Here is a 12,251-nt window from a genome sequence, read left to right on the forward strand (position 1 = left end):
TATCATCTAGGTAAGCAAGGGCAACCCCTCCTGCTCCTGCTAGGATATGATCTACCAGCTTCTGGAAAGTCACTGGGGCAGTATTCATCTCAAAGGGCATATTTGTGAACTCATACAAGCCAAAAGAAGTCACAAAGGCTGACTTATCTCTAGCACCAGGAATCAAGGGCACCTGCCAGTAACTCTTGCTAAGATCAATGGTTGTAAGATACTTAACCCCATCCAGCTGCTGTAGGGCCTCATCTGTCCTAGGCATGGGGTAAGCATCCAACTCCGTGTGACTATTTAATTTCCTGTAGTCCACACAGAGCCTGGTGCTACCATCCTTCTTTGGCACCAGCACCACTGGGGAGGCCCAGGGACTGTTGGACTCCTAAATCACCCCTAGTTACAACATCTCCTATACTACTTCCCTCAGAGTTTGTTTGACTCTCTTAGGCACCCTATAGGGGGGCCTGCCTAATAGGCCTTTGGGGTCCTGTATCCACCTGCTGTTGCACCAGGTGGGTGCACAATGGTTTCCCAGTGAACATGTCCTGAAATTCCTGCAACACTGCTCAGATTTCTCGAACCTGGGTAGGAGATAGCTGCTGGGACATTGCTACCCCTTCCACTGAGGTGTCAGCCAGACCCTCACTGAGGATATCAGTCCCCAGATTACCCTCAGACTCCTCCTGCAATCCACTGCAAATTCTCAGCACAAGGGCCTCCCTATCTATGGTAAGGTTTCATCATGTTAACATGGTACAATTTGTGCCCCTGCCATCTGCCTAGCAGTTCCACCATGTAGTTAACATCACTTTCCTTTCTTACCACCTTATAGGGCCCCTCCCAAGCTGCATGAAGCTTGTTGTGTCTGACAGGAATGAGAACCATTACCTGCTGCCCCACAGCATGCACTGTAGTTTGAGCATTCCTGTCATACCACACCCTTTTCTGTTGTTAGACTTCTGCCAGGTTCTCCTGGGCCAAGTCCATGAGTTCCCTGAACCTTGTCCTGAGGTTTAGGATTTATGCCAAAACAGACTCCTTGTGAGATTTGCACTCACCTTCCCACTCATCTCGGATTAAATCTAGAGGTCCTCCTCACCCTATGCCCATACAGCAACTCAAACAATAAAAAAAACTGTGAATTCCTGGGGAACCTCTCTATAAGCAAACAACAGATGGGGCAAATATTTGTCCCACTCCCTCTTAAACTGAGCTGCAAATGCCGTAGCATGGACTTGATTGTAGAGTTTAACCTCTCAACAAGACCATTAGTCTGGGGATGGTAGGGGGTGGTCTTCATGTGCTTTACCCCACAAGACTTCCACAGACAAGCTGGCTGGTCTGACATGAAATTGGGTCCTGTGTCAGTTAGTATTTCTTTTGGGAAACCTACCCTGCTGAAAATCTCTAACAAAGCATTTGCCACCTTCTCTGCCTCAATGGAGGACAAAGCCACTGCCTCAGGGTATCATGTAGCATAAGCCAGTACCACTAGGATATACTTTTTCCCTGTGGAACTTGGGATACTCAGAGGACCCACAATATCCATAGCTACTATATGAAATGGCTCCTCAATCACAGGTAAAGGAATCAAAGGAGTTCTCACCTTGTCTTCTGCCTTGCCTACCTTTTGGCACTGCTCACAGGTCCTGCAGTACCCTGTTACATTTCCGGAAATTCCAGGCCAATAGAATTTATGCATAATATGCCTCTTTGTACATTTTATTCCCATATGACCAGCAAAGGGAATATCATGGGCTATGGCTAGAAGCACCAGATGTTAGGCTCTAGGCACTACCAACTAATGTACTCTCTCACCGTCTAGCCATCCCTCAGGGGTCCACTCTCTGTATAGTAACCCTTTGTCTCAGTATACAGATTCCCCCTTTCCTTGAGAATCAGGTGCCTCCCTAGCTACCTGCCTCAGGCCTTCAAATGTACGGTCTGAGAGCTGAGCCTGTCTCAACTCTCTCCTTGTAACCCTTCCCAGCTCCCCTTCCACAGGAAGTCTGGCATCCTCTGACAGTGGTGCCTCACTGTCAGCCTGTGTACTACTACTCACCTCTACCTTTGCAGTCACTCTGTCCAAGGGAACATCAGTACCCACAAGCATCTGTGGCTCACCCTCAGTCTCACTGCTACAGTGTAGCTTCCTCCCTGAAGTAACCACCTCACCAGTCCTGGCTGCAAGTATGCAGTCTGTCTGGGTCTCCTCCAGGCTACCAGACCCACATGCTTGTCTCCTAGCCTGACTGCGTGTAACTGCATAAGCACATGGTAGTGCCTCATCCAAATCCTTCCCTTTCAGGGCATCTGCTGGATGGTAGTTCCATACCACTGCTGTCTCAAGACAACCTACTATTGGCAGTTTGTCTTTCCCACTTACTGGCTCCCTCACCTTTGGTTCCCCACCTGACCTCTGTGGACACCTGTATGCCACATGGCCCCACTGGTTGCATTCAAAACATTTAACCCTAGCTCCTGGATGTGTACCTGGACTAGTGGCTTCCCCTGCTACTGGCAGATTCTGTTGTGGCAGTCTGTGCTGCCCACCATGGGTTCCTTTAGACTCCTGAGCAGTACTGGGGGTCCCCTTCCTGTGCAGGGCTGCCCTGCTTGCCAGGTAAAGGTCTCCCTTCTTCCCCAACTCATCTGAAGTAACACATTGTCTATCAGCTAACCAGATGCTCATGTCCTCAGGCAAAGTGCTAAGGGCTTATTCCCTCACCAAAAGGTCTGCCAGCCCTTCAAAAGTGGTGACCTGACATCCACTCACCCACCTATGGAAATAAGTGCTCAATTCAGCAACATATTCACACACACTTTCATCTGCCTTGCGTCTATGCTCATGAAACTTTTTCCTATATATTTCAGGTGTTAGCTTAAACAGTTCTAAAAGACATTTCTTAACAGCAGTATAATCAAAACATGCAATATCAGACATTTTGGACAGAACAATTACAGCTTTACCAATGAGTAAGGGGGTCAGAAACCGTACCCAGAGCCCTTGGTCAGCTTCATACTGTTTACATATCCTCTCAAATATATGAATAAATCTATCAAAATTATTCTGCTCTTTAAACTGTGGAAGAAATTTACTGACCTTTGGTGCTTCTAGGGTCCAGTTACTCCCTTCCCCATTACCTCCATGACTCTGGCAAAGAGTCAGCATCTCCTTCTCATGCTGCCTCTGCCTCTCTTGTTCCTCAGCTTGCAGATGTAACAGTTTCTCATTCTCCTCAGCCTGCAAACATCACAGTCTCTCATTTGCTTCTAATTCCACATGACTGCCTCCAACTCAAGTCTCTTTAGTTCCAGCTGGATTTTTAAGTCCACTGCAGAAAGGTTGAGCTGTCCATTCTCCGAGGGAATTATATCTCCACTGCCAGTCTGATTGTCCTCCTGGTTGCTAATTTCTGATGCAACTGTAACCAAGACTGCAATCAGGTCTGCCTTAGTCACGTTTCCATGCACTAGCCCCCTAGCTTGGCATATCTCTGCCATCTGGGTCCTTGTCAGCTTTCCATACTCCTCTGCTGACATGCTGCCTGCTTACCCTGCCTAACTAAACTAACAAAATAAATAAAACAATTGTGATCTGAACTCTGAGTATTCACTGCATGTTTTTTTTTCAGAGTACAAAACACCTTCAAAGCTCACTGTACACAAGCTACAGGATTCACTCTACCCACACCATTACAAGACAATTAGTATTTTCTAATTAATTAATATGTGATGTGGATATCCCACCACTGCCAAACAATTGTGAGGGTATCCAACCACTGCCACCAATTAACATATGATGCCTGTGCCCTGGCCCAGTAATCAAGGAGCCTCAATCCTCACCACTAACACCAGAGAGGGCATCTCATATGTGAGGAAAGGATAACAAATAAACACAGTAAAGTGGAATTTCCCTTAAGAGCACACAGAGATCACAGTCAGTCTAGAGCTGGTCACTCCGTTGCCCTCCAGGTCCCCAATAAGACTCCCCACTGGCACAGCTATAGGGTCCAGATCTCAGCTTAGTGGGCACACTAAAACCTCTTGCACCCTCTCTGTCCAACCAGTGCTTCATGTCCCTGGCCAAGTAGCTGACACACACACACTCATGCACTTTGAGAAGAGTTTATACAACCACACAGACACTCCTGGGGAAGGCTGCCACAGTTACTCCAGCTGTGCCCCTTTCTCCCAGACTATATGGTAGTTCCACTTGCCACCACCCACTAATAATTATCAGCTACTCAAAGGCCCTTAAAAGTGTGTCCAGTTATTACTGTACAATATTATTATCCAATTGGTAGTATGACTAATCAGTTAAAGCATATTTGGAGTGACTTGGACAGTAAACTCTATAAATATGCAGTGTACTCTAGAGCTTAAATTATCTCTACACAAGCCAGCCACAGTTAAAAGGTTTTAAAATATTTAATAATAAATAATTAAAACCACAAGACAATACTATTGACTACACAGTCAGTGCTAGACAAGAGTTCAGAGATCACACAGAAATACTAAAAATAATTCAGTAGTACAGTTCTGACATCACAGAAAAACACTTACTCTATTCTTTCTAGCTTCTTGCTATCCCAAAAAGAAAACACAAGTCTAAGATAACTTACATGTGAGCAAGAGGCAGTGCTGTGAGTTGGATGATCCAGACAAAAATGCTTAACACCTTCTGCCTGTCTCTGTTTAAATTGAAACTGCAGTTCTGATAAACATTACATCATTTCTTTTTCACTTTCCTGGAGTTCCCAGGCTACACATTAACTGCATTTACATTCTTAACATCTCCATTTTATCTTGCAGCTGGTCAGGAAGAGAGCAATAAAAATACATTTGCATCTTTAAATCTAGCAAATTAGCTCTTGGTTAAAACAATAGAAAGAATTTCTTCATCTAGACTTTTCAGCACCACTGCTACTTCAAAGGGTCACCACATGCTTTACTTTGGTCAGTAGAGTGCATTGTTGTCATATTTATTTCCAGTTCCACATGTAACAGTATTTCTTTACATTTAAGACAACAAGTCTGTAATTTACATTCATATTTACAAATGAGGGAATTATCTGCAAAATTCTATCTGGCTAGGCTGGCAGCCTTCACCCTTCTCTACCAGTCTTCACAGCCAGCACTAAAATTGTATTTAGATACTAGTGGCAGATGTGGCAGATGACACTTGGCACTCTGTTTTGGAAGTAACAAGATCACTCACCCACTTCATCGTGCCTGTTTTAGTACGTAACTTAACTAGGGAACATTAATTCTGCAGTCAGTTAGGAAAATATAGTGAGATTAGCTAAAAGTATTGTTTGTCTGTATATGTCTGAGTCTTTTCATCTGTGTTATTTTGTATAATTTCTGTGAGTTGAAACTCTGTAGTTTATTGTTTTATTGTAAATAGATACTCAATAGTCAAGTTTTTTATTATTTATTATTAAATATATCTAAACATTTCATTGTGGCTGTTCTTCTAAAAATATTTTAACCCTCAAGAGTACCTGCTTTTATTTAGTGGCACTGTAGCATCCTGCTCAAGAAAAAACTGCCAATTGGTTGACACTACCATTTGTATAAGTGTTAATTTTACTAAGAGTGATTGGGTACCCTGGTAAGAGCCTTAAAGTAGCTGGCTGCTGGCAGAGTATCTACCTTTTTTGTCTGGGTGCAGGTGGCGTTGTGGGTAAATCTGTCCCAGCCTTTCCCGTGTGTGTGTGTGTGTGTGTGTGTGTGTGTGTGTGTGTGTGTGTGTGTGTGTGTGTGTGTGTGTGTGTGTGTGAAAATCAAATCTTAAAGAGTGTGTGTAGTGTGTAACAGCAAGTTGGAACAACAACACAGACCACTGATTTCTGCACAGAGAAAGGAAGTTCAGCCCCAGGACTGGAATGTGCTCCCTGTGTGCCCTTAAAAGAAATTGTGCTTGGTGCAGAGAGCTGCATCTGCAAATAAGGTGTGCATATATCTTTGTTCTAATTGAACATTCCCAACCTGTTTAGTGGTGAGGCTCCTTCATTACTGGTCCAGAGAAGGGACGGGACACACACACACACGCGTATATATATATATATATATATATATATATATATATATATATATATGTCTATATGTGTATATATATATATATATATATATATATATATATAGATATATATATATATATATATATATAGACATACATAAAGAGAGAGAGAGAGAGAGATAGTGATAGATACACACACACATACACACATACATGTATATATATATATATATATATATATATATATACACACACACACACACACACACACACACACACACACACACACACACACACACACACAGACATACACACACACACACACACATATATATATATATATATATATGTATATATATATATATATATACATACATATATATATATATATATATATATATATATCTATGTGTGTGTGTGTGTGTATATGGATTCCTATTACAAGAACGAAAGTTCACTACTTCGAACTTGTAATAGGAAGCCTCACTTCTGCGAAAGTTCACTTTAACAAAACATTTGCGTAAGTGCACTTCACCGAAAACACCGCAGCACAGTGGAGGACATAAAAAAGAAGCTATGTCCTCCACTATGATGTGATAATCATAAACCTTAGGGTAAGGGCATGGGTTAAAGTTAGTGGATAGTTAGTAAAGCTATCCCTTACCCTAACCCATGCCCTAACCCTAAGGTTCATGACTATCGCACCATAGTGGCGGACATTGCACGGAAGTTCAGTACAACACCCGTTCGCGTAAGTGCACTTTCGATTAAGTGTACTTTCGCTGCAGTGAGCATTCCATGCACTATTTAGTATTAGTGAAAATTCGATCTAGTTTATGGAACCCGTATATATATATATATATATATATATATATATATATATATATACATATATATATATATATATATATACATATATATATACATACATACACACACACACACACACACACACACACACACACACACACACACACACACACACACATGCACACACATATATATTTTTTTTCTAGTGAACATCACAGTGCAATGTGTACTCAAGCTGAGTGTATTGTACAATGTATACATTAGTTTCTAAAGTAGATTAATCCTCAGTGAATCTTGAGAGAGGAGATCTGGAATGGAGTTATGTTATGTGATGTGTCCTGTGTTCAATCAGAAGCATTTGTCCTGGATGAAGAAGTGGATTTTGAGTTGCTTTCTGAATCTGGAATAAGTGATGATTTCCTTAATGTCAATGGGGAGAGCTTGCTAAAGACTAGGTGCATCAGAGCAGAAAGCATGTCCAGTGCTGTGGAATTTAGTTTTAGGGGAAATCAGAATGGGTGTGACTTGTGACTAGTGTCTCAGGTTGTATGAGGAGGGTTTTCATCAAGTCTAGCTACAAGAGGAGTAAATGTGTGGAGAAGAAGTCGTTTATAGACTTGGAATCCTAAAAGTAGGTTAGATCTTTATTTTTTGGGTAGCCATTTGGCTTTTTCTGTGATGATAAAGTGATATTCACAGACAGATGAGTTTGTAATAAATTGGAAGATGTAGTTAGAGATAGTCTGAAGGGTGGCAATGTTTTTCCTGGAGGCAGAAGCAAAAATTGGGAGCCCATGTTCCAGTTAAGAAAGGAGAACTCCTTTGCCAATGGCTCATGTGGCTAACTGAGAGAAAAATTGGGAGATTATGTTGGAGCAGAAGGGGTGAGGTTATTTTGACTGTCACTTTGTCTATGTGGTAATGGCAATTTAGTGACTGGTCAAGCCATAATCCTAGGCATTTAAAGGTGGAGGTTGTCTATATGGCATGATTGTGTAGGTCAAGATAGTTAAAGAGTCAAGTGCTTGGTGAATTTTCTGTGGAGTTTCAAAAAGTGCAGCTTTCATGTTAGTGAGAGTTGAGAAGTAGTTGATAGTTTATGAACCATCAGTGGAGCTCATGTAAGTCTGACTGGCACTGGCACTGAATGCTAGTGTGTGTGAGTGACCTAATCAGTAAATGACCTTGTCATCAGCATAAAGGATAAGTGCAATATGGGGTAGGTAACAAGGAAGCTTGTTAATGGATATGAAGAAGACAAGAGGGGCAACAATGGATCTTTGTGCTATACTTTTGATAATAGAGGTGCAGATTTTCCTTAGGGGGATCGTATTTTAAATCTGAAGTGTCTGTCAGTTAGGATGTTTTTAAACCTGGCAGCATCTGGACTGATATCAATTTCAATTTGTTTGTTTTGGAGAAGATAGTGATCAATGAGGTCAAATGCCTTTGTCAGGTCTATAAATAGGGCACTTGTAAAGAGTTCACTATCAGAATTTAACAAGATGTCATCAGTCAGGGACCAGAGTGCTGTCATAGTACTTTGTCCATTCTATAATCCATGTTCGTTGGATGAGAGCAGGTGGTACTGCTAGATAGAGAGGCAGTCTTTTCAAGACATTTGCTAGAATTGGGAAGATGGATATTGGATGGAAGTGAGAGGTATAATTTGGGTTGGTTTGCTTTGAGCAGACCTCAATTTGAGCAGTTTTCCAAATCAGTATTATGAGGTTTTGTGTGAGACCCAGATTATATATGTGGTGAGAGGAAGATATAGATGCTCTCTGCAGTGATATATGAATCAGGGGTTTATGTGGTCAGATACAGCAGGGGGTGTCAGTAGAAATATTTTCAAGTAGAATACAGACTACTTTGGGACATATGCATTTGAAGTGTAAAAGGGGGTTGAATATTGGTGGGGTGAGCAATGCATGATCTGTGGGAGTTGTGGAGGCTATTGATAGGGAATCACTAAATTATTTAAGGAAATCTTCTGGAGAAAGTTTTTCTGTACTACATTGAATGCTGTTTGTAGACAAGGTATCATGAGGAGGTTTTTTCCAACAAGTAGATTAATGTCTTTCCAAAAGTGTTTGGAGAAATGCAAATGGGCAGTTTGTTTTCTTTGTTTGGAATTTTTTTTTGTGCCTTCTGATGGACTTATTGGCTAGGTTATGTAAGACTATAAAGGAGGTGTGGTTGTGAGTTATGGTTCATCCATTACAGTTCAAAGATGTTTGAGTTCAATAGATAGCCATTCTATTTTGGCGGGTATAGAAAGCCTGTGAATAAATGAGAAGAATGTGTCTTGCAGCTGCAGCAGAAAGTTGGTCAGGCTTACAGATGCCGTGTTAGGGTCATTTATAGAAAGTATTAGTCATGGGTTGTGAGGAATGTACTGACTTTGTCTGTGTTTTTGTCTACTCCAGTTTCCGAAAGCTTTTAATACTGGTGATAGTTTTATAGGATGGTTGACAATTGTAAAGTGATTGGACGATGGTCAGTTAGTGATGGTGGCAGAATTTCTAAGCTGGAGATAGAGCTTGGTATGTTTGCAATAATCAGATCTAGTGCAGAGTGTTTGGAGGACCTGAGGTAGGTTCTTTTGGTTCTTTCATGAGATGCAGGAACCCTAGTCTGCTACAAGTACCCATGTCAGAAGAAAGAGGATCAAGATAATTAAAGGAAAACTCCAAATTCTACTACATTTAACTCAATAGTTGGGTTGCTTTTCTCCCTGCAATATGATTCTAGTATTTTATAGGTACCTGAAACCTGATTATACTTTATAAAACTATCATTTTGTTGCCTTAGAATCAAAGGAAGGAAGAGGCCACACACTTTTTTAAAATTAACATCTAACATAATTTGCAGAGGAATGTGTCTATACCTCTACGATATACCACAGACACACAGAAATTTGTAGTCAAGTACTGCTGACAATCTTATACAGGTAATTAGCCTTGTTGATGTCAGGAGCTCAGGCTGTTCTAAAGGCACAGAAGAGTGAGACTGTTTTACATTGTCTTTATTGCCGACAGGAAGAAAACTTAAACTGAATCACAGCTGCTTCCAATGTAGTCATGCTTTCATAACCAAACAGAGCAATTAGATCAGTCAATGGCTCAAATGCATTTATCACCTCTATTGACAAATTTACATAAGCAGTATCACAGTATTGAAATGCTAAGCTTTAAACTTTAAATGTTTGTTGTTTATACTACTTTAAATTTAGTATCAAAGATACCTGTCACATTTAGAGAAAAGTGAGAAAATATTTTTCTTGTAATTCTTGTAAAGTATTAGCACATTTACCAAAGTGTGTGGGTGGGGGTGGGGCTGTCAATTCATCATGGATTACAAAAAGATATTTGAACAAATGCCTGCAATTTGGCTACTATTTTGGCTGCAGCTTTATAATTCCTTAGTATAGTATAAAACAAGCCATGAGACAAATACAAATGAGAGGTGAAGTTATGAAGCAGGTGTATTACATAGTGATGTGAAAATTTGGTTGTGTAGTTGCTTTATGAATAAGTTTGATATTGGTTATGCTGAGGTGAGAAGTGAATAGGAAAAAAGGAGGTAGAACAGGGTAAGTTGTGGAAAGAGGAACATTTTATTGAGTGGATGTGTGTTATGTTTGTACAGAAAGTTGTAAGTACTAATTAAGACTTCACAGTAATATTGTAGTTCTGTCTATGAGGGCAGTTAGGGTTATGTGGTTTTATGGTGGTGTCTATTTAAGACTTATGTCTAGAGAGTGTAACAGTGTTTGGAGATCAGAGCAAATATAGTTGGTGGTCAGGGAGGCTGGGGAATTGGGAGTGAGAGGTGAGCAAAGTGGGACATAGCTCCCACTGCCTTGGGAGTTAATCAGTCAAAGCCAGTGTCAATCAGTGAGCACAAAAGTGGTAGGTACAAATGCATGAGTTCAGAAATGAAAGTTTGAAGAAAAGAGGCAATGCTAATAATATTATAAAAGTAAGGCAGTGTATGTTTTGCCACTTTAATGGGGTAGGCTAACCCTAAAGGGACTGTACCTTTAGAGATTAAAGCATTTTGAAAGGAAGAGTCAATCAAAGAGCAGCCATACAGATACCACTACCTTAACATAGTTATACAAAAATAGGGTAGAAGTATAAGACACTAAGCACAATCCTTGAGGGTTTTTTTTTTTTTGCTTGCTTTTCCTTTGTTAAGGTACCTGTGAGAAGATTTTGGGTAGAATCCAGTACACAGCTGATGTTTGCTTTAAGGTGTGAAGGTGTGTGAGTGCAAACTGAGATAGCTTGGCAAAGAAGTGAAATACCTGAGGCTGGGAAAAGTAAACAGTGTAAGAGCTAAAAGATGGGGGCGTCCATTTAAATTAGGAAGATGAGAAGTCATTTTGTTTCACTTTAGAAACTCTGTACATAAATAAGATAAACCCGAGAGTCATGTGACTATCACACAGCAGTTATATAAAAAAATTCTGTAGAGCAAAACCTCTGAAGGCTTAAAGGAAAAGACCACCATTATAATTCCCCAAGAATAATCTCCCACTAAGTACTTTCTGCAAAGAATACATACGGGTCATAAATGAAAACTCAAAATTTACACTGAAATTTTAAGAGAGAGGTTTCTTATAAAAGTAGCAGAATGTGAAAGCCAATATTGGTTGATGGTTTAAACAATAATTTTCATTAGAAGTTAAGACTTCTATAGTTGAAATAAATATTGTTCCATGCTTTTTTTTCATTTAAGTGTCCAATTTGTTTAAAATTGTTTTAATTGATTTCAGTCCTTGTTTAATACTCTTCTTTGGACAGAGAAAAGCCCTAGCATAAGAAATTATATGCATCTAAATTGCAAGTGGCATTATGTCTCCATGACTTCTATATGTATTACCAAGTTTTACAAGCATACAAATTAGTAAAATTTCTTAGTAGTCTAAATGTAATAAACGGTTCCACTTGAGTCAGAATTTGCTGTTAAGTATGTAAGCAAAAAAAAAAAAAAAAATCCAGATGATTCTGAAAAAACACTTTAAAAGATAATTTTGTGAAAAGTAATAATTCTTGGACATTATTCTAGACATTCTGGTTATTCATTAGCTGTAAACCAATGTTAAATTTCACCAAGACTGTCATAATAACTAAATGTATATCCCTGTTTCATTCTTTAGTGTAATCAAGTTAGGTGCACATAAGTATATCATAAAGACATTTACAAATTATCAAATTATTTAAAAGGCTGCCAGATGTATCTATATATTTTACAGTTAACACCTTTATTTTCATATCTGTGGCAAATATCTTCCTTCAATAAATTATAAACCAAACTAGAAGAATTTCTAGAATAGCTACTAAAAAAATCATACATCTTTCCTAAATGTATACATAACCAGTTTATGTTGGCATACAATTCCTATGTCACCAATAAA

This window comes from Protopterus annectens, chromosome 12.part0 (genome assembly GCF_019279795.1).
Source record: "Protopterus annectens isolate FY-2018-M chromosome 12.part0, PAN1.0, whole genome shotgun sequence".
Taxonomy (NCBI): Eukaryota; Metazoa; Chordata; order Ceratodontiformes; family Protopteridae; genus Protopterus; species Protopterus annectens.